Source organism: Vigna unguiculata, chromosome 2, assembly GCF_037176805.1.
Source record: "Vigna unguiculata cultivar grain cowpea cultivar isolate G323 ecotype 2 chromosome 2, ASM3717680v1, whole genome shotgun sequence".
In the NCBI taxonomy this organism is placed as follows: Eukaryota; Viridiplantae; Streptophyta; class Magnoliopsida; order Fabales; family Fabaceae; genus Vigna; species Vigna unguiculata.
In genome coordinates, this window is record NC_140793.1 from 14,441,915 (window position 1) to 14,464,082 (window position 22,168).

General features: G+C 33.9%; 1 pseudogene; it reads left to right on the forward strand.

The window, feature by feature from the left end:
• The first annotated feature begins 7,754 nt into the window (after nt 1-7,754).
• LOC146888345 (uncharacterized) lies at nt 7,755-20,622 on the forward strand (annotated as a pseudogene).
• The last annotated feature ends 1,546 nt before the right edge of the window (nt 20,623-22,168 follow it).

Here is a 22,168-nt window from a genome sequence, read left to right on the forward strand (position 1 = left end):
AAGAGACCACACATCATTTCTAGTGAATTGATTAAGTTCATCTTGCATAGCAACAACCCAATTACTATCACACAATGCATCATTCACATTCTTAGGTTCAATTTGAGAAACAAATGCAACATGTTGAAAGAATGCAAGCTTGCGTCTAGTGGATACTCCTTGTTCTATATCACCAATTATGTTGTCCTTTGATAGTCCTTTGGGTTCAATCCACTCCTTGGGTAAGTTGTTGTCTGCAGCTTTTTCAGTCGATTGAATTTCCTTTTTAGCTGACTGATTTCTTGCAGTAGTTTCCAATTCTGCAGTAGATTTCTTTTCCTGTGCTCTTTCTTCTTCATCTGCAATCTTAGGCACATGATCTTACAATTTTGGGTTAGTTTCATCAAATACAACATGCATAAACTCTTCAACAATCATTAATCTCTTATTATATACTCTATATGCATGACTTTGTGTAGCATAGCCTAGAAAAACACCTTTATCCGCTTTTGCATCAAACTTGCCAAGATTTTCTTTGCCATTGTTTAAAATGAAACACTTACATCCAAATACTTTTAGGTGACTTAAAACAGGTCTCCTCCCTTTGAAAAGCTCATAGGGTGTTTTCTTCAAAATTGGCCTAATCAACACTCTATTTAAAACATAGCAAGCAATGTTGACTACATCAGCCAAAAAGTACTTGGGTAGTGAATTCTCATTTAACATAGTTTTAGCTAGTTCTTCAGGTGATCTGTTTTTCCTTTCAACAACATCATTTTGTTGTGGGGTTCTTGGTGCAGAAAAATTATGTTTAATGCCATGTTTTCCACAAAAGTGTTCAAACCTTTCATTTTGAAATTCCCCATCATGATCACATCGAATAGACACTATCTTGGAACTATTTCATTTTCAAGCACCTTAGCAAGTCTTTTAAAAGCATGAAAACTGTCATTTTTGGCAGCTAAGGACAAAGTCCATGTGTACCTAGAGAAGTCATCAACTATGACTAATGCATAAAGATTGCCACCAAGGCTCATGGTTCGAGATGGACCAAATAAATCCATGTGAAGCATCTCTAATGGTCTTTCAATTGAAAAAACCTTTTTGGGTTTGAAAGAGACCTTGGTCTATTTTCCTTTTTGACATGCTTCACACAATCTATCCTTCTCAAACTTGAGTTTTGGTAGTCCTTCAACCAACTGTTTTCTGTTTAGCCGATTAAAATGCTGCATATGTATGCAACAAAGTCTCCTATGCCATAACCAAGTGTCATCCTCTTTTGTGAGCAAACAATGGATGCTAAATGATGCATGATGCACATCAAGTAGATATATACTGTTGACTCTCTTTCCTATCAAAACAATATTATCATGTGCATCATATATCAAGCAATTATTTGCTTCAAACATCACTTTAAAGTCTTTATCACATAATTGACTTATAGTTATCAAATTATGTTTTAGCCCTTTTACCAGCAGCACATTCTTGATGTTGAAAGAAGATCCATTGCCTATTACTCCATTTCCAATGATTCTTCCTTTGTTGTTGTCTCCACAGGTTACAAATCCTTCTTCTTTTAATTCCAACTTTGCAAATTTGGTCTTATCTCCTGATGAAGGATTATCTTGTTCCTTTTTAAAATGATTGAATATGGTGTGAGTTGATTAAGAAAGCTAAGTGAAATCCCACTAGACATTAAGATAGCAAGCTATCTAGATGTGAAGGTTCCTTTCACAAAGCTCAAGAGAAGAATATGATGGATTGATTCAAAATTAAAAGGAAATGGAAAGCACATAAACCATAGAAAACCAAGAACAATTAAAGGAAGAAGAAAACATAAAATGGAAAGGAAAGAAATGGTAAAAATGTGAGAAGCACGCAACTACAAGGCTAGGCTAGAAGCCATGGCAACCTTGAAGATGAGTGGATGTGTGTCGCCACTTGCTATGCAAGATAAGGCTTAAAAGTATTCACTCCCAAGGGAGGAAACTTTCACAAATGGTTGAGACATAAAAGTGTTTTTACTTCAAAATGTTCAACCCTTTTACATGTCTAGGAGCACCCTTTATATAGAAGAGTTTAGGGGCCTCTAAGCAAATACAAGATACCTAAGGATGTCTCTACAAAAACCTAACCCTAGCTTCTAGAAACTAGGTCAAATAAGATTACAAAAATGAGAGACAAAAGACCTAACTATGGTGTGTGCAAGGCTAATTTCGTTCTAGCACAAAAGGAGACAAAGAATGTGCATAGGTAAACTTGCTTCATGCCTTTTACTTTATGCTTTATGCCTTTGTTTTACTCTCTCCTCCAAATCATTTATGCTCCCCAATCACCATGCGCCACCTAGCATTGCTTTCTTACTCCTAATTAACCTACAAAGCAAATAAACATAGATTAGCATGTTGGCTTAAGTCAAGTCAACTATAGTCAACAAGTCAAACCTAGTCAAACGTCAACAAGTCAACTAAAGTTGATTCAACTAAGTCAACTTAGGGAATAAAAAATAACAAACACAAATGAAATGGATGAAGGATTAGTGAAATTCCTTTCTAAACATGCTTAGTCTTCTTAAGCATGTGCCTCCATCCTTGGTTGGGTGAATCCTTCATCATCTCTTGTCATAAGCCTTGAGCAGCCACTATCTAGGTACCATAGATCCTTCTTTTCCTGTTTTATGACCTGCAAAACAACATAGTATTACATGGTACCCTTTGATAGTTTGGGTCCAACATGGTTATGCCTTTCTAGATCCTTTTGGGATCCATTTCATAATTCCCTTAGGTACATAATACTTTCTAACATGACAATTCTTGAGAATATGACCTTTCTTCATACAGTAGTTGCAAGAAATGAAGGGCATAACATTTGGCTCATTCTTAGAAAAGAAACTAGAGAACTTCTTGGCTTTCTTTTAATGGATAGGTGAATTACCAAGTCCAGCCTTTCTAAAAACACAATTTTGAGAGCCAAGAACAACTTCCAAGTTTGCTTTTCCTCTTGTGAACTTTGCACATGTTTTCAAAAGGTATTTCACTTGATTTTTCAAAGTAGTGTAGTTTTCACAAGGTTTTATAGCTAGTTGTTTTTCAGAACAATCGACTAAATTACTGTAAATCATTTCCAAATGTTCAAAATCAGTTTTTAAGTCAACTATTTCTGATTCTAGTTGGCTAACTCTGTTTTCTAGCCAGTTATTTAATCCTTTTAGCCAATTGTTCATGACAGCAATTTTGTTTGCCTCACTATGCAACTCTTCAAAGTCATGCAACAATTGGTAATAGTCATTATTATCTTTGGATGGCAAGAAACTTATTTGGCTTGATGACGATGATTCATATCCGGCCATGAGACATAGATTTGCTTCCTCACTTCCTTCTTGAGATGAAGTGCTTGTTAAATCATCATTGTCCTCCCAAGCTATGTAGGCACGTCTTTCCTTGCCCTTTTTCTCCTTTTTCCTATCATCAACCTTCTCCTTCTCTTTGTTAACATTAGGACATTCAATCTTGATATGTCCTTGCTTTCCACAATTATAACATGAGAATTTAGAAGAATTACTTGAATCATTTTGTTTTGGAATTGTACCTCCTTTGATTACCTTTGTTGCCTTTCTTCTTGAGATACTTCCCAAACTTCTTGACTAGTAGATTCAAGTTCTCATTGTCACTAGATTCAACAACCTTTTCCTCGGTTTCATCACTCTTCTTAGAGCTAGCCTTCAAGGCTATGGGTTTTACCTTTTTCTCACTTGTTTCAAACTCACTTAGCCTTTGCATTTCAATCTCATGCTCTCTAAGCTTACCAAACAATGCAACTGTTGTAATGATGCTTAAATCCTTAGATTTAGATATGGCAGTCACCTTTGGTTGCCAATTTCTATCAAAACACTTAAGCACTTTGATGTTTAGCTCCTCTTTGTCAAATTCTTTGCCTAGACCCATGAGATGGTTGACTATGTGAGTGAACCTCTTTTGCACTTCAACTATGGACTTTCCTTTTTGCATCTTGAAAAGTTCATACTCTTGAATCAAGGCATACTTCCTTGCTCTCTTCACTTCACTTGTTCCTTTGCATTCAAACATTGGGAGACCCTAAAAAATTCATCTATACTCAAAGATGAAGTGATGATGTTCTTAGCATTGCAATCATATTGAGCTCTTCTCCTTTCTTCATCATTCCATTCACTCCAAGGCTTGTCTACCTTCTTATTATCAATAACACATTTAGGAGTATATGGTCCATTAACTATTGCATCCCAAATTCCCTTGTCTATAGATACAATGAAAATTTGCATCCTGATTTTCCAAAACTGATAGTTTAGGCCACAAAACATAGGTGGTCTATGAATAGAGGCACCTTCAGCAAAATGGAGTTTACTTTTAGCCATTTCAAAAGATTTTTTATCAAACTTGAATACCTTTCAAGAACCTTGCTCTAGATACCAATTGTTAGTTTTGAAATGGTGAGTTTAGCCAAGAAGGGAGGGGGTTGAATTGGCTTTATAAAACTTTTTCGACAGCTTAAACCTCTTTTAAATTGAATCTAATGGACTGGAAAGTTTGGATGTAAATGCAGCAGACCAGTACACTTTCAGTCAATTAAAATATAAAACAACAAACTAAATTGTTCTTGATGCTATGAAACAGTCGATTAAAAATGCAATTCAGTCGGCTAAAATACTGGAGAATTATGCAGAATGCAGAATTTGCGAATTCAACTCAAACAATAATCTTTTACATATAAGACATCTTCCAATCAGTATTTATAACAAGTATAAAGCCTCGGATTACACAAGAACACATTAAATCACATTAAGGATCAAATTGCTTGGTTTTCTTGAATTTTTAAAGAGTTTCAAAGAGAGAAAGATGAGGGAAAGAAGATTGCACAACTATTTTTATACCGGTTCACTCAATCATAGAGCTACATCCAATTTACCAGGACAACCTGAGCCTGGTTTCCACTATATTCAAAAGTTTTACAAATCAGAAACCAAGATTACACTTTTGAACACAAAACACACAAGATTTTTGACTCACACAAAAATCTATAACCACAACCTACAAGAATCACACTTGCAGACCTGAAATCACATCAGACAAACCATCTAGAGGCACAAGAACATCCAAACCTGATGGTGGTTGTCCCTAGCACACCATACATGTGTTCTTCAAGCTACTCACAAGCCAAAATGCCTCCAAAATCAACCAAGATCAACAAAGATCTTCAAACCACAACTTTCAGCTGTGTATTGTAGAGAAAGAACACTGCCTAGAGATGAATGACACAATTTGGTTCAGAAAAACTCAGATTCGCACTTCTGCTCGTTAAAACACAACTTATATAGTTTTGGTTTAAGTGAAATCAGTCAATTGAATTTTCCGTACAGTCAGTTGATTTCACCTGACTTAAGTGAAATCAGTCGATTGAAAAATAATTTAACTGACTGAATGCATTCATACCAGAAACTATATACAACAAGCCTTTTAACCTGTTAAAACCCATTTTAATAGATTAAAAGAGACACACTAAGGCACACAAGACATCTAACCTATGTCATATAGCCTACCAACATTGTATAACACTAAACCATTACATTTAACATGTTATTTTTCAGATTTAACACACTAAAACTATATCTTCAAGTGGATCTTCATCAATCTTCATCAAACTTTATCAAACACTTAAGATCTTCATGCACATGACTTTATGAATTCTTTGCTTCAAGCTTTCTTGTGCCAACAATTTAGCATATAAATCTTACATTTACTCTCTGTTGTTTCTTTTTAGAGTATCAAGGTTATGTTTTACTGTAAATCATATTGCAGTACAACGTTCTGTTATTTACATGTTTTGATTAAACATGTCTTGCATTGTTATGGAGTTTAGATTGTTGCTATTATTACTTTCCCTTGATTGTGTCTAAAATCACAATTGTTTTAGATGAAAGAAAGGCTTGATCCTTTGATAACAAATTAATTGTTTAATGCTATGCTCGATTGTTGTTATACATTAAACACTGATTACATTGTTATGGAGTTTATATAGTTGCTATTACTTTCCCTTCATTACAAAGTTGACTTCTAATGAAGAGAGGAAACATTTGGCAATTCGATTGGTAAGAAAAATAAAAATAAACATCTTTCAGTATTGGATTAAAATTGTCTTGATATTTGTTCAAAGCTACTACACTTAAATCCAGGTTATGCATTTAAATCCAGATATATTTTTTATATATGTTATTTTGGTGGTTTACTCAATTCTGATTTTTTTTTTACCAGACATAGTCAGATTTGTTGATTTCAACCCAAGGTGGCAATGTTGTCTTAGCCAGTGTTGGAAGTCCAGAAAAAAGGAAGCAATTTTATTCAAAAAAGATGGCCAGCTGCTATGCTCATTCTCATGCTTCAGAAGCTCAAAGCAAGAACAAAAGTTCTCGATGGGATTGGATATGAGAATTAATAATATGTATTTGTTTTAGATTGAATTAGACAAAATATGTCCATGGTATCATTTGCCTTTGGACTGCACTTACATTGTTCAATAATAGTAAATATCATATGTCAATAATAGTAAATATCACTTCTTCATATATCTTATATCTTTTGGTATAACTTTTTCTATAACGATAAAAATCAACATACATTTACTATATACAATCTTAATAGGTATTATCTTTGTACTATCTCTATCATTTATGTTAGAAATATAATATGTTTATTAAATTTAAATAATTATTTTGTAATTAATTATTTCTTGACGTGATGTTTTTCGAAATGATTTTCTTATTTATATTTTTTTTTAAATTATAAAATGACGTAACTTTCCACGATTTTTAACCTTATGTTTATTTTATTTTATGTAGGTTTTCTTATATCTTATTTTTCTCTTTTGATATGCAAACAGTTGGAATCCTCAGTTAGCTAAAATGTTAAAAAATGTACAAGATAACATCAAGTCAATTCTTTCCTTTTTATTCTTTCTATTCTCTTCACACTTTCCTTTTCTTCAAAAGTTCAAACCAGATATTTATTTGAAACCAGATCTTTATTTTCTTTTTCATCTACGTTACAACATTTATGTTACTATTTCCATTAGGTGAGTTCTTTCCTTTTTCTTCTTTATGTTCTTTTCATAATTTCCTTTTTTTTCAAATGTTCAAATGACATCTTTATTTGAAATCATATCTTTATTTCCTTTTTTCGATTATTTTTCAACCTTTTGCAACAATTAAACTTGTTGTAGGTTGTCTTTTTCTTCTGCTCTCTGCCATTTTTCCTCTTCTTGCACAACATTGAGCCATGTGAGATAGAGCTTTTGGTTTCTTCATATGTAAACCACAATATGTGTATGGTTTTAGTAAATATCTTTGCTCTTGTCAAAAAAGTACTTTTGCTTTCTTCTGTGCTATTCATATGTTTAACAATCGCTTTTCCCAATTTTTATTAAATTTGTGAAACCAAAACCAGTGCATGTGTATGGTCTTATTTTTAATGTATGATCTTCCAATTTAAATTTAAAATTAATTTAAAATTAAAATTAAAATCAAAGCATTCTTATGTGTTTTTTGTTCTTGACAAATACATGTCTCTAGACCTTCCTTCTTTCATTATTGTCTAATTTTCCTCATTCCTTACACCATGTCTGTTTTCTAAAAACACACCCACTCATTACAAGAACTCAACTCGGAGAAGGAAAGTTGTAATATCGTTGCAAGAGTGGTAAGGTTATGGTTTGTTGAAGATTACACAAAAGGAAAAACTCCATTTTCCATGGAAATTGTTCTTCAAGACAAAGAGGTATCCTCCTCATACTATAAACTCCAATTATTTTCCTACTTTTCCTAATTTTTTTAGTTTTTTTTTTTCAGTTTCAATATGATTTTATTATGTGATTTATGAAACTGTTGGTGCAGGGTGTCCTAATTGATAAGACCTATTTGTTCAAAGTTGAGTGCAAGAATGATTATAATAGAAAATTTGAACAATTATTCAGAGTTAAAGAAGTGTGCATAGATGAAAAAGTCATTCAAAGCTTTACTGATGTTGAAGTTAAGTCTTTGGTAAGATCTTATTTTTATTTTTTGACTTCTTATCATATATGTTTCTTTATTTGTAATCTTATTGTAATTGGAAATCTTTTTTAGGATCTACAATCTGCAAATGAAGAAGAAAGCAAAGTAAATCAGCTAACAAATGAAATCTCATCTGATACCATTGCTGATGAGATGTCTCTAACCAAGGGACCTACAACAAGAGCAATGGCTAGGAGGATACAAGAGGAATGGGCCTCCAATGCACATACAAGGCCCAAGATGAACTTTACATGGGCCAAGGAAGATGTGAAGACCTAGCCTAGGACTCTTTATTTGTAAATATTAGAATAGGGTTTATTTTTGGGCCTTGTATTTTGGGCTTTGTAGAATAGGGTTTGGTTTAGGCCATGTATTGGGCCTTGAACAGAATTGGACCAAAGAACAGTTGGGCTTGAAATTGGCCCAACAAGAGGGAGAGCGCATTTCAAGAAGATCTAGATCCTTCTTGCTCAAAGCTTGGTCACCGAGCTTCTCCTATGCGCCTAGAAGCAAATTCCTTGTGACTTGCTTAGGTGGCAAGTCACACTTGCCACATGATGAAGGATTGACCCCAACCAAGGATGAAGGCACATGCTTAAGAAGACTAAGCATGTTTAGAAAGGAAGTTCACTAATCCTTCATCCCTTTTCATTTGTGTTTATTATTTTTGATTCCCAAAGTTGACTTAGTTGAATCAACTTTAGTTGACTTGTTGACCTTTGACTAGGTTTGACTTATTGACTATAGTTGACTTGACTTAAGCCAACATGCTAATCTATGTTTATTTGCTTTGTAGGTTAATTAGGAGTAAGAAAGCAATGCTAGGTGGCGCATGGTGATTGGGGAGCATAAATGATGTGGAAGAGAGAGTAAAGCAAAGGCATAAAGCATAAAGTAAAAGGCATGAAGCAAGTGTACCTATGTACCTTTGGTCTTCTTTGTTTTTAGCACACTTTGGCCACTTTTTGGAGACATATGAGACACATTCTTTGTCTCCTTTTGTGCTAGAACGAAATTAGCCTTGCACACACCATAGTTAGGTCTTTTGTCTCTCATTTTTGTAACCTTATTTGACCTAGTTTCTAGAAGCTAGGGTTAGGTTTTTGTAGAGACATCCTTAAGTATCTTTTATTTGCTTAGAGGCCCCTAAACTCTTCTATATAAGGGGTGCTCCTAGACATGTAAAAGGGTTGAACATTTTGAAGTAAAAACACTCTTGTGTCTCAACCATTTGTGAGAGTTTCCTCCCTTGGGAGTGAAACTTTTAAGCCTTATCTTGCATAGCAAGTGGCGGCACACATCCACTCATCTTCAAGGTTGCCATGGCTTCTAGCCTAGCCTTGTAGTGGCGTGCTTCTCACATTTTTACCATTTCTTTCCTTTCCATTTTATGTTTTCTTCTTCCTTTAATTGTTCTTGGTTTTCTATGGTTTATGTGCTTTCCATTTCCTTTTTGTTTTGAATCAATCCATTATCTTCTTCTCTTGAGTTTTGTGAAAGGAACCTTCACATCTAGATAGCTTGCTATCTTAATGTCCAGTGGGGATTTCACTTAGCTTTCTTAATCAACTCACACCATATTCAATAATCTTAAAAAGGAACAAGATAATCCTTCATCATTTGGTATCTAGAGCTTTGGTTTTCCTTGAATATGGTGTTTTCATGTTCTAACCTTGTCTTGTGTAGCTATCTTTGAATGGTCCACATAAAAACAGTGCTGGCAGCAACGTATGCGTTTTTGAAAAAAATACTGGAGCTAGCTCAGTGGTCCAAAAGTAACGTTCTTTATATCAAAAGAAAGCTCTGTGAGTCTAGTTTCCAAAAAAAAAAGAATTAACGCATTTGGAGTTCTGTGGAGAGAGTTATGATCAAATGAGTGAGCAAAGGTCAGAGCTGCCGAGAATACGAAAAACAACATTTTCAGGTTATGTTGTGGCAATTTTGACTTCGGCTTTGTGACTCTTTTGCTCCTAAATGTGGTTGGATAACATGTCTTTTGATGCTTACTCTTTGAGCCTCAAATCCATGAGTTTAAATGCATGATAGCTACATGTTTGTGTCTTTGTGTATGTCATGTTGAGTCTTTAAATGTGCCTAACTTTTGCTTGAGTCATATGTCATATGTTAACTTGAAGTTTTCTTATTCTTATTTTTCCAAGTATTTGAATATTGCATTCACTTTATGTCTTGCTTGATGTATGCTCCATGAAATTGATTTTGGCCTAAAACTTGAGGAACTAAGTGTCCAAGCCACCTAAAACTCTTTCTCAGCATTTTATGAAACTAGTTGTGGAAAGAAGAAAATTTTACACCAATTTTTGCCTAAAAACCGAGAGCAACCTTGCTCCTTGGTGAACTAAAAGTGTGTTTTTCACTAGGTGTTATGCTACTAGTTTTTCATACTTGAGAATTGGGTGATATTGGCTAATTAGTTCCATGCTTTAACTTGGTTATGATCTTTCTTGGTGTATGCATGATTTAAGACTTGAAGATGCTTGTCAAGTGCTTTCCATAGAGTCTTTAAAATGTGCTTTTCTTGTTTTAGTCTTGTTAAAAGTTTTGTCTCAAACTTTTCTTCTTTAGAGTTTAGCTTTCCTTATTTTTGTGCTTTTCTTGCTTGTCACTAGGTGTTCTTTGTTTTGTCTTAGTAGTTTTCTTTTCTTGAAACTCTTGGGATGTTGTGGCCGAATCACTTGTATTGCATTTGAAAGGTTTTGAACAAGTTTTTAAAAGTTTTTGCTTCACTCCTTTGGTGGATTTTGAGTACTAGCCTTGCCTTGTTACTTTGGGAGAGTGATCTAAACACTTGGGTTACATTTTGGGTTGGATTTGGTCTCGGTTTTCATGTTTTCTAACCTCTAATCCATTTATTTTGTCTCGGATTTGAGTGTTTTTGTTGTAGGAATCATGGCAAGTTCATCAAATGCACCTACACTGAACAAAAACAATACATTGATGAGATTGCTTCAGGATTTGGAGTTGTCTAGGAAGGAAGCCTTTGAACAATTAAGAAAAGACAAGGAGCAAAGTGACCTAAGAATCCAAGAGCACATTCAAAGGCTTGAAGCTAAAGAGCAAGAAAGAGAGGCTAGGAAAAGAGGGCATTCTAGGCGCAACCCATCACAAGAGAAGCAAACTCCAAAGATTCCTAAGTTCTATGGAGGAAGTGATCCCAAAGTCTTCCTTAACTGGGAAGCTAAAGTTGATCAAATTTTCAATGAAAATCATGTAAAGGATCAAACACAAGTTGATCTAGTAGTTTTAGGATTTTTGGAGTATGCCAATACTTGGTGGCATAAAGTTTGTAAGAATTATGACCAAGGGCCACCCGCGGCTTCTTGGATGGACATTAAAACTCTTATGCGCGCTAGATTTGTTCCTCCCTCCTATAGGAAGGAACTTCTTTTGAAGCTCCAAAGGCTTCACCAAGGTTCTATGAGTGTGAGTGAGTACTTTAAAGAATTAGAGTCTCAAATGCGTAGGGTTGAAATAAAAGAGACTAACAAAGAGAAAATAAAAAGATTTGTGAGTGGTCTTAGGAGAGACATACAAGACCAAGTAGAGTTGTATGAGTACTCCACTCTTGAAAATGTTTTCACACTTGCCCTTGGGATTGAAATTCAATTGAAAAGAAAAAGAAGGGCAAGGAAGAGTTACTCACCCAACCACTACTTTAGTCACTCATGGAAGGAAAAGGATAAAAAGAAACATGATAAGTTCCCTTCTAACTCTCATCAAGAACCACCAAGTAAAAGTAAGTCACCAAGTGATCACATTCACCATTCCACTTCTCAAAGATCAAGTTCCATTAAATGTTTTAAATGTTTGGGTTATAATCACATTGCTTTAAATTGCCCAACCAAAAGGACCATGATCTTAAAGAAGAGTAATGATGTTGAAAGTGAACACTCATCTCCCCATTCTCTTTCAAAAGAATCTTCTTCCTCTAGTAAAACTAAAATTTTTTAGAAAGACCCTATGTTATTAAGGCGCATCATAGGTCAAGATCAAAGTGAGCTTGAGCCAACTCAAAGAGAAAACATTTTTCAATCTAGGTGCAAAATTAACAAATGGGTTTGCTCTCTAATTATTGATGGAGGAAGTAGTACCAATGTAGCTAGCACAAGGTTGGTGGAAAAGCTTAGCTTAGAGACCATTCCTCATGCTAAGCCCTACAAGCTTGCTTGGATAAGTAAAGAGGGAGAAATAGATGTCAATAAACAAGTCCTAATTAACTTCTCTATAGGAAGCTACAAAGATGAGGTGCTATGTGATGTTGTTCCCATGGAAGTCACACATATCTTACTAGGTAGGCCATGGCAATTTGATAAACAAACTTTACATGATGGCTATACCAACCAATACATTTTCTTCAAAAATGGGAAAAAGACAACTTTACTACCTCTATCACCTCAAGAAGTTAATAAGGATAGAAATATAATAAGAAAAGATAAAGAAGAAAAAGAAAAGGGGCAAGCTTTCACCAAGGTTTTACTTGCCTACAAAAAAATTCTTCCAAAGCAAGATGTACATCACTCTTCCTTCTCTTCCCAAGCCAAAAAGGAAGGCCCAAAGCATAAGCAAGAGAGGAAGAGTAGTCTAGAAAATAAAGATGGCCTAACCAAAGCTAGGGGAAATACCCTTAGAAAGGATGGAACAAAAGCTCATAAAAGGGAGGCGCAAATCCTCCCCCAAATCAAGTCAAGTTCCATCCACAAAGGCTTCAAAAATTTGTGGTCAAATTCTCTCCAAGAAGGGGAGGATGATGAAGGATTGACCCCAACCAAGGATGAAGGCACATGCTTAAGAAGACTAAGCATGTTTAGAAAGGAAGTTCACTAATCCTTCATCCCTTTTCATTTGTGTTTATTATTTTTGATTCCCAAAGTTGACTTAGTTGAATCAACTTTAGTTGACTTGTTGACCTTTGACTAGGTTTGACTTATTGACTATAGTTGACTTGACTTAAGCCAACATGCTAATCTATGTTTATTTGCTTTGTAGGTTAATTAGGAGTAAGAAAGCAATGCTAGGTGGCGCATGGTGATTGGGGAGCATAAATGATGTGGAAGAGAGAGTAAAGCAAAGGCATAAAGCATAAAGTAAAAGGCATGAAGCAAGTGTACCTATGTACCTTTGGTCTTCTTTGTTTTTAGCACACTTTGGCCACTTTTTGGAGACATATGAGACACATTCTTTGTCTCCTTTTGTGCTAGAACGAAATTAGCCTTGCACACACCATAGTTAGGTCTTTTGTCTCTCATTTTTGTAACCTTATTTGACCTAGTTTCTAGAAGCTAGGGTTAGGTTTTTGTAGAGACATCCTTAAGTATCTTTTATTTGCTTAGAGGCCCCTAAACTCTTCTATATAAGGGGTGCTCCTAGACATGTAAAAGGGTTGAACATTTTGAAGTAAAAACACTCTTGTGTCTCAACCATTTGTGAGAGTTTCCTCCCTTGGGAGTGAAACTTTTAAGCCTTATCTTGCATAGCAAGTGGCGGCACACATCCACTCATCTTCAAGGTTGCCATGGCTTCTAGCCTAGCCTTGTAGTGGCGTGCTTCTCACATTTTTACCATTTCTTTCCTTTCCATTTTATGTTTTCTTCTTCCTTTAATTGTTCTTGGTTTTCTATGGTTTATGTGCTTTCCATTTCCTTTTTGTTTTGAATCAATCCATTATCTTCTTCTCTTGAGTTTTGTGAAAGGAACCTTCACATCTAGATAGCTTGCTATCTTAATGTCCAGTGGGGATTTCACTTAGCTTTCTTAATCAACTCACACCATATTCAATAATCTTAAAAAGGAACAAGATAATCCTTCATCACCACAGCTCTCTTTTTGGCTCCAAATACCACATTCTAGATTCTTTTTCCCTCCATTTTTCTGGACTAGTTGGCAGTCCTTTTCTACTATAAATAGAGAGCTTAGGACCCTTGTATTTTCATTCATGAATATAGTAGAGAAACTCTGTTGAGATGACTTTAGACTCCTCTCTTTTTGTGAATCAACTTAGGCTAGAGTTATCCTTCTTCGTTTCCTCTAGCCCCCTTCCTTGAGTGTTGGCCCAACCTCACTTGAGAGCTTCTCCAAACACCGCTTTCGCATCACTTCTCCTTTCATCTTCTATCTTTCGCACCTTAATCCTTCTCATTGGAAGCCTCATCAATTATGCATGGCTTCTCCTTGGCTTCCTTACTCTTGAAGATGGACTCATCATGTGGTATCTAGAGCCTTGGTTGATCAAGCTTGACGTCAAGAGATAAGTTCATCTTCCTTGTGGATTTTCTTTCAATTTATGTGTTGTTCATTACTTCCTTTGATTGTCTTGTTATTTTTCTTCTTTTCACCTTATTGGTTATATGGTTCTTATCATTGTTCTTTTGGAACCATTCAGCCATTGTGCCTAAGAGCTCAACCATGGTGAATTTGTGTGCCTTTTACATTTTCGTTTGAGTCATGTTCATTTTCTATTTCATCTATTTCAATCATTTTAATTTTCTCATCCATATGTTTTGTCTACAGTAATGTGTAGTTCAATTATATCTTAAATACCTTTGTTTAGCTTTCTATTTTGTGTGTTTACAATCTATTTTTGCTGTTGTTTTGCTATTGTTTTTGGTTCATAAATACACCTTCTCTTCTCCCTTGGAGCCTTGGAAATGAACCTTCACATCTAGATAATCTTTGTTATCTTAATGTCCAGTGGGAATTTTCCTTGTGCTTGCTTAATCACCTAAGTTTCATTTTTGTTTCTAGTGTGTTTTGTGTGCTTTTAATTTTCGCATTTGAGTTCATACTTGTTAATTAGTTCTTGGCAAGTTCTTTAGAGTTAATTTCCATTGTGTTTCCTTGAGTTTCATAATCTTCTTTTGATTCCTTTAAGTTTCCTTCTCTTTTGTTTCTATTAAAATGCAAATGATCAAGCATAGTGTGGTGGTGATTCTTATTTGTGGTGGAAACTAGCTGCTGTAAGAGCTATAAAAAAACGAAAAAGAGGACAAAAAGAGTACAAGCAAGTGCCAAAAATAATCAAATGAAAAGATCAAAAGAAAGTGGCAAAAGAAGTACACTAGAATCATTATTATCACTTGAGTTTGAAGCATTATTTTGTTGCATTTTACTGTTGTTTCAATTTCTATCTATCTGCACACTTTCTATATTTGTTTTATCACAAAACATTGGCCATTTCAAATCTAGATCTGATTTTTGCCACTTTTAGCTAAAACATGTGTTAGAAATATTTTATTATAATTTAAAAAATAAATAATTAAAATAAAAAATCTACTGGTACTCATGTTTTTATAGACCTTTAATTTATGGGTTAATGTTTTTAATGACTAACAGTTATATTCTTATTACTATTTACTTCTTTGTCTCCCTTTTCTACCTATAAATACCACCTAGGTGCATGGAGAAAGACAACAACAAAACAATAACAGAGACAACAAACTCTAGAGTCTTACTCTGAAATGTTATTCTTTCTTCTCTATATTATCTTTAAGACAATGATGTTCATAAGGTTCGGAGATCCTTCGTTGCACTCGATCGATCTGACGAGTTGTTGTATCTTGGGAGAGAAACGCATATGATAAGAAACACATATGATTATGTATTGATATATTTGTTTAGCCCTGTGCAGTGGGGGCGTTTTCTCTCTAAGGATAACGCTATGCGTGTCTCAACCCAGGATATTTCTACTCCTTACTTTTTATCTTTTATTTATTATTATTATTATAATTGTTGATCTCTGATTAATATTCTTTGTTTTATATATTTGTCTTAGTATTATTATTGATTTAATAATTATTATTATATTATTTCATATTTTTATTATTTATAGTTTTATTTGAGTAATCATTTTCTAACATTCTTAGAGAGAAAACTAAGTTATTGTTATTTCTATTGGTAACAATAAATGAAATTATGGATAAATAAATTCATGCTCATTGAATATTTTTTTTTGTGTGATGTTTATAGCTCATGCTTATGTTGTTATATTAATTTATAATTTAATATTGTCTATTCTTACCATTGATAAAGATGTTCTATATCATGTATATATTTTAAGTGTTTGTATGAACATAATTATAAAATAATTTGTCATAATAAAACTACTATTGTGTTATAAAAAACAATTGAACTAAACTTTGCATTTGCAAAGAAAAAAAAATAGTTTGATATTTATATGAAAAAAAAATGACTGATAATAAATTATCATATTTATGAATTCAAAATTATTGTTTATGACATGAAATTAAAATGAATTAATTGAAATTATGCTTATGATGATGTGTGTGATGATAAAAATAAAAATTCTTCGTATGATAAATTGAAGGGATGGTCAAGTAAAAATTAAACTTGTCTTCCAACATTTATTTAAAAAAAAAAAGATTTTTTCATGTTTATGAAATTAGAACTTTCTTGTGCTCAACAAGGTTATGAAGTGGTTTCAAAGTGCAATAAGATTATTATTTCTAGACATGTGTTTTGGTTGGTAAATGTTATATTTGTGATGATTTGTTTGAGTTAAGTAGCTTTATCTTGTAATAAAATATTTATAAGTTTTCTTTCATTATTACAAAATGTTAAGTTGTGATTTATGACATGCTATTATTATAATTGTTGAGAAGTTGAGAAATTTTGGTTAGAGACCATTCAAATTATAAAATTTTGAGGTGCAAAATTAATTAAATAGAGAAGTGATGATACATATCTTTATAAATGAGTGTTTTTGTGTGAAACTCATGGTATTACTCATTAAGTAACATCTTTATATAGTGTATGGTGTTAATATAATGGTGCAGTGAAAGAAAGAAAGAAAGAAAAATGCTTTGATATGGTAAATGTTATTCTACAAGTTCAGCTTACCATATTTTGAACACAAAAGGTTGTGATAAAACTTTTTATGAGTTATGAAAAAAAAAAAGAACCACATTAAAAATATTTCAAAGTGTAGGGGTGTCTTGTAAAGGTTAATATACCTCGTAATGAGAAAAAAATCTTTGGTTATTTATTCTGATCAATTTCTTGAGATTATTGAATGATATTTTTAATGTAAATTGGATATTGATTTTGGTGATGCAAAATCACCTAATGGTTATGGTTATGTTTTAACCTTGGATGAAGGTGTATGATCATGGAAATATGTTAAAAATTTGTTGTTGTTCTATCATGATCTACTATGCAAACATAAATGATTCCATTTGTTCAAAGCATCTTGACAATCAAATTGTTATATTTAAAGTTCTTAGTAAAAATGTCAATGAAATTGACATATGAGAATGAGAGACAAATATAATAGAAACTAAATTACTCATGGTACTGTCTCTCTTGACTTTGTCAGGTCGGAAAGAAATATTGCAGATTTGCTTATCAAAGGGTTGATGCATCATCAACAAGTATTTAAGTCGTCGAGGGGAATGAGACTATAGCGCATAAATTAGTTGCAACAATGGACACCCATCTCCACATGAATGGCAATCCCATGGAATGGAGTTCAATAGGTAACAACGAAGTTTTTGTTGACTAAAGTACACCAAACAATTTGATTAAATTTTATGTCGCATTCCTATAGCAAGGTGTACTATAAATTGTGGGAATAATAAGGTTGAGGTATGTGCATTATTATGCTTATTTTATAAAATACCTCTTAATAAACTCAATGACAATTATTGTAGGGGTGTGTGTCACAAACCACCCTTTGAGGGTTTACCTAGTGAGTGTGATGGTGGGGCCGCCATTGTGAGACATGGGCAAGTCTCTAAGTGACACTTATGAAACAAGATACATGCACAAGGTCGTAACGTGCACCCACTAATTAGAACCTACAATGAACACCGATATTGTATGTGTTATTTACTAAAACCCAACCACAGGGGATGTAGTTCAAGACAATCAAGTCTCTGCATTTTCTCGGGTGGAAGTTTATAAGCACTAGGTGTAAGGGTCAGACCCGGAAGGTTCCATACACTGAACTACAATATTTTGTTTTAAAAGATAATATATTTGTTTTATTTTATTTTTTAAATTATATGGGGGATTGTTAGAAATATTTTATTATAATTTAAAAAATAAATAATTAAAATAAAAATTCTACTGTTACTCATGTTTTTATAGACCTTTAATTTATGGGTTGATATTTTTAATGACTAACGGCTATATTCTTATTACTATTTACTTCTTTGTCTCCCTTTTCTACCTATAAATACCACCTAGGTGCATGGGGAAAGACAACAACAAAACAATAACAGAGACAACAAAATCTAGAGTTTTACTCTGAAATGTTATTCTTTCTTCTCTATATTATCTTTAAGACAATGATGTTCATAAGGTTCGGAGATCCTTCGTTGCACTCGATCGATCTGACGAGTTGTTGTATCTTGGGAGAGAAACGCATATGATTGTGTATTCATATATTTGTTTAGCCCTATGCAGTAGGGGCGTTTTCTCTCTAAGGATAGCGCTATGTGTGCCTCAACCTAGGATATTTCTACTCCTTACTTTTTATCTTTTATTTATTATTATTATTATTATTATTATAATTGTTGATCTATGATTAATATTCTTTGTTTTATATATTCGTCTTAGTATTATTATTAATTTAATAATTATTATTATATTATTTCATATTTTTATTATTATTAGTATTATTTGAGTAATCATTTTCTAACAACATGGACGAAAAAAACCAAACAAAAATAAATAAAAAATGTTGAGAAATGAAAAAATGATAAATTGCTGAAGTAGAGGCTGAATTTCACGTTTTTGGACTGACAGTGGCTAAAAATTCAAATTCTGTGCAGATTTCTAGCTTGTTTTTGGTTGTTTTTAATCCATTCTAGTGTCATTATTTCGGTAATTCATTTGAGTGCTTAACTTGTTTCTTTGCCTTATTTCTAGTTTGTTTTTTTTTGTTAAATCTTTGAGTATGTTTCATTTATATTCCACTTGAGTTTAGCTCGTCTTTCATTTAAGCATTTCTTGTTTTTCCTTATTGGCTTCTTTGGTTTGGTGTTACATTCTTGGTGGAAGATTTCTTTGGAGGTAACCAAATACTCAAGGTAGCATCGTAGGAGGTGGAAACCAAAGTTGAACTCCAAGCTACAAGTGAAGTTCACAAAGGAGAAAATTCAAAGCAAACACTTGAGTGAGACAAAAGAAGAAAGAAAACAGTTGAGTGAAACACTTAAAGACTTTTAAAGTTTGCGCAAATTTGTGATTGTATTCAATTGAGTTGTATTTGTTCAAGTTTTCTTTCTTGTATCTCTTTGGACTAATTAAGTGTCTTGAGGGAGCCTTAGGTGTTCCATCATCTCTTAATTAGAACCTTCTTAAATAGTAAAAGCGCTTGTAGACCGTGACTGTGTCTTGCAACATCAAGCCTCACCAAAGTAGGCCACATAGTTAGACTCCAAATCTTTTTTGTTTTTGTTGCTTAATTGTTAGTGTGTGTCTAATTCTATTTTAGAAGTTTTGTGCAACATTCTTTGAATTACTTTGGCACGGAAAGACTTGGTAAGTAAGCAATCCAAGTGATTCACCTCTCTTTCTTGGAAGATAATTCAATAAGTTTGCTATTCACTTCTTCTTTAGAATTTCTTAGTTAGCTTTTAGTAATCATGGCTAGTTAACCCTCCCTACATAGTGCAAGTGATTATGAGGATTCAATTCATAGTTTAAAACATGTTTCTCAACAACTCAAATCACATGAACTATGAAGACAACAAGAGGCAATTTACAAGGTGAAAGATCAATTGGAAAGAGATGGCCAAATTCCTCTCTTGGAGGAAAAAATCAAAGCTTTATAGAAAAGAGATGACAAAATCCAAAATAAGCTAAAAAGTAGGAGTAATTCTAGCAAAGGGTCTAGAAGTGGAGCTTCAATATATGGGGAAGAGGAAGGATTAAGATTAGGAGAATATTATCATCAACCTTCCCACATTAGGAGGCAAAGAAAAGACCCTACTCCTAGAGAAGTTAAAGTAGACTTCCCTCACTTTCAAGGCAAGGATGATGTTGAAGCTTATTTGGATTGGGAGATGAAGGTTGAGCAACTCTTTGCTTGCCATCAAGTTAGTGAAGAAAGGAAAGTGCCTCTAGCTACCCTAAGCTTTCAAGGGTATGCTATGTATTGGTGGACTTCTATAGTCCAAGAGAGGCTAAGAAGTAATAGACCTTCAATTGAATATTGGAATGATCTTAAGTCAGCCCTTAGGAGGAGACACATTCCCTCTTACTACAATAGAGAGCAAATGAACAAGCTCCAAAGACTCAAACAAAGAAATATGTCTGTGGAAGAATATAGACAGAAAATGGAGTTACTTATGATGAGGGCGGGAATAATTGAGGAAGATTCGATTACCATTTCTAGATTCTTAAGTGTCTTAAACCTTGATATAAGATATAGTGTTGAGCTTCTACCTTACCAAGATTTGAATGATTTAGTGCAAATATGCATTTAGGTAAAACAACAAAATTTGAGAAAATCTTTTTCAAAAAGAAATCAAGCTCAAACTAACTCTTATGTTAAGAAGGATTTTAAGAAAGAAGAGAAAAAGGAATAGCCACCTAGGAATCTAGGAAAAGGTAAAGACAAATGTTTCAAATGTTTCATCACACACTCGCACAATTGAAATCAAATGTTTCAAATGTCTTGGTAGAGGTCACATAGTATCTCAATGCCCTACCAAAAAAGCATGATTCTTTTGGGTGTTGATAGATATAGCAGCCAAGATGAAAATGAAAGTGACGAATCCAATGAGTCTAATATAGAAGATGCTCACCCTTGTGATGGGGACCTTTTGATGGTTAGAAGGATCCTCAACAATCAACCTAGTCCACAAGCACTAACACAAAGAGAGAACATATTTCACACAAGATGTAAAATTTTGGAAAACACTTGTTCTCTAATTGTGGATAGTGGCTCGTGTTGTAATTGCTGCAGTACTAGGTGGTTGACAAGTTGTCTTTGACTGTCTTACCTCATCCAAAACCTTACAAACTTCATTGGCTTAATGAAGATTGGGATTTGGCAATCAATCATCAAGTAAAGGTCAGGTTTTCCATAGAGAAATATGAAGATAGTGTGTTATGTGATGTAGTACCTATGGAAGCTTGTCATATCTTATTAGGGAGACCTTGGCAATTTGATAAGAAAACCATGCATAATGGTCTCACCAACGAGATTACCTTTACTCAGAAGGTAAAAAGTTTGTTCTTCATCGTCTTTTTCCATCACAAGTGGCCGAGGATCAACTTCAAATGAAAAACAAAAGAGAAAAAGAGAAAGATGAGGACAAAAAAAAAAGTCCTCAAAAAGTCCAAAAGCTAAATAAAGATGAATCTAAGGCGAGAGAGATTGATGTTCCTTCTCCCAAGGTCATTCAAAATGAGAACATTTTAACCATGAAATCTTTAAATCAAGTTCTCAATCAACCTTCATGCCTCCTACTGTATAAAGGAATACTCACATGTACTGCCACATCTCTGGAGCTTAAGAATCTACCTCCTAAAATTGAAAATCTTTTAAAAGAGTTTGAGGATATATTCCCTAAAGAAGGGCCTGTTGGGCTTCCTCCCTTTAGAGGAATTGAACATCAAATAGAGTAGCCTATAGGACAAATCCTCAAGAAACAAAGGAGATAGAGTCCCAAGTCCAAGAGTTGTTGGAGAAGGGTTGGGTTCAAAAGAGCCTTAGCCCTTGTGCTGTGCCTGTTTTGTTAGTACCTAAAAAGGATGGGAAATGGAGAATGTGTTGTGATTGTAGAGCCATAAATAACATCACCATTAAATATAGGCATCCCATTCCTAGGCTTGATTACATGCTTGATGAATTGCATGGGCCCCTCATGTTTTCTAAAATTGATCTAAAGAGTGGTTATCACCAAATAAGAATCAGAGAAGGTGATAAGTGGAAAACCACTTTTAAGGCCAAATTTGGATTATATGAGTGGTTGGTGATGCCTTTTGGGCTTGCTAATGCACCTAGCACATTCATGAGGCTAATGAATCACGTTCTTAGAGAGTGCATAAGAAAGTTTGTGGTTGTCTACTTTGAAGACATTTTGATCTATAGCAAGAGCTTGCATGAGCACAAAGACCATCTGAGGT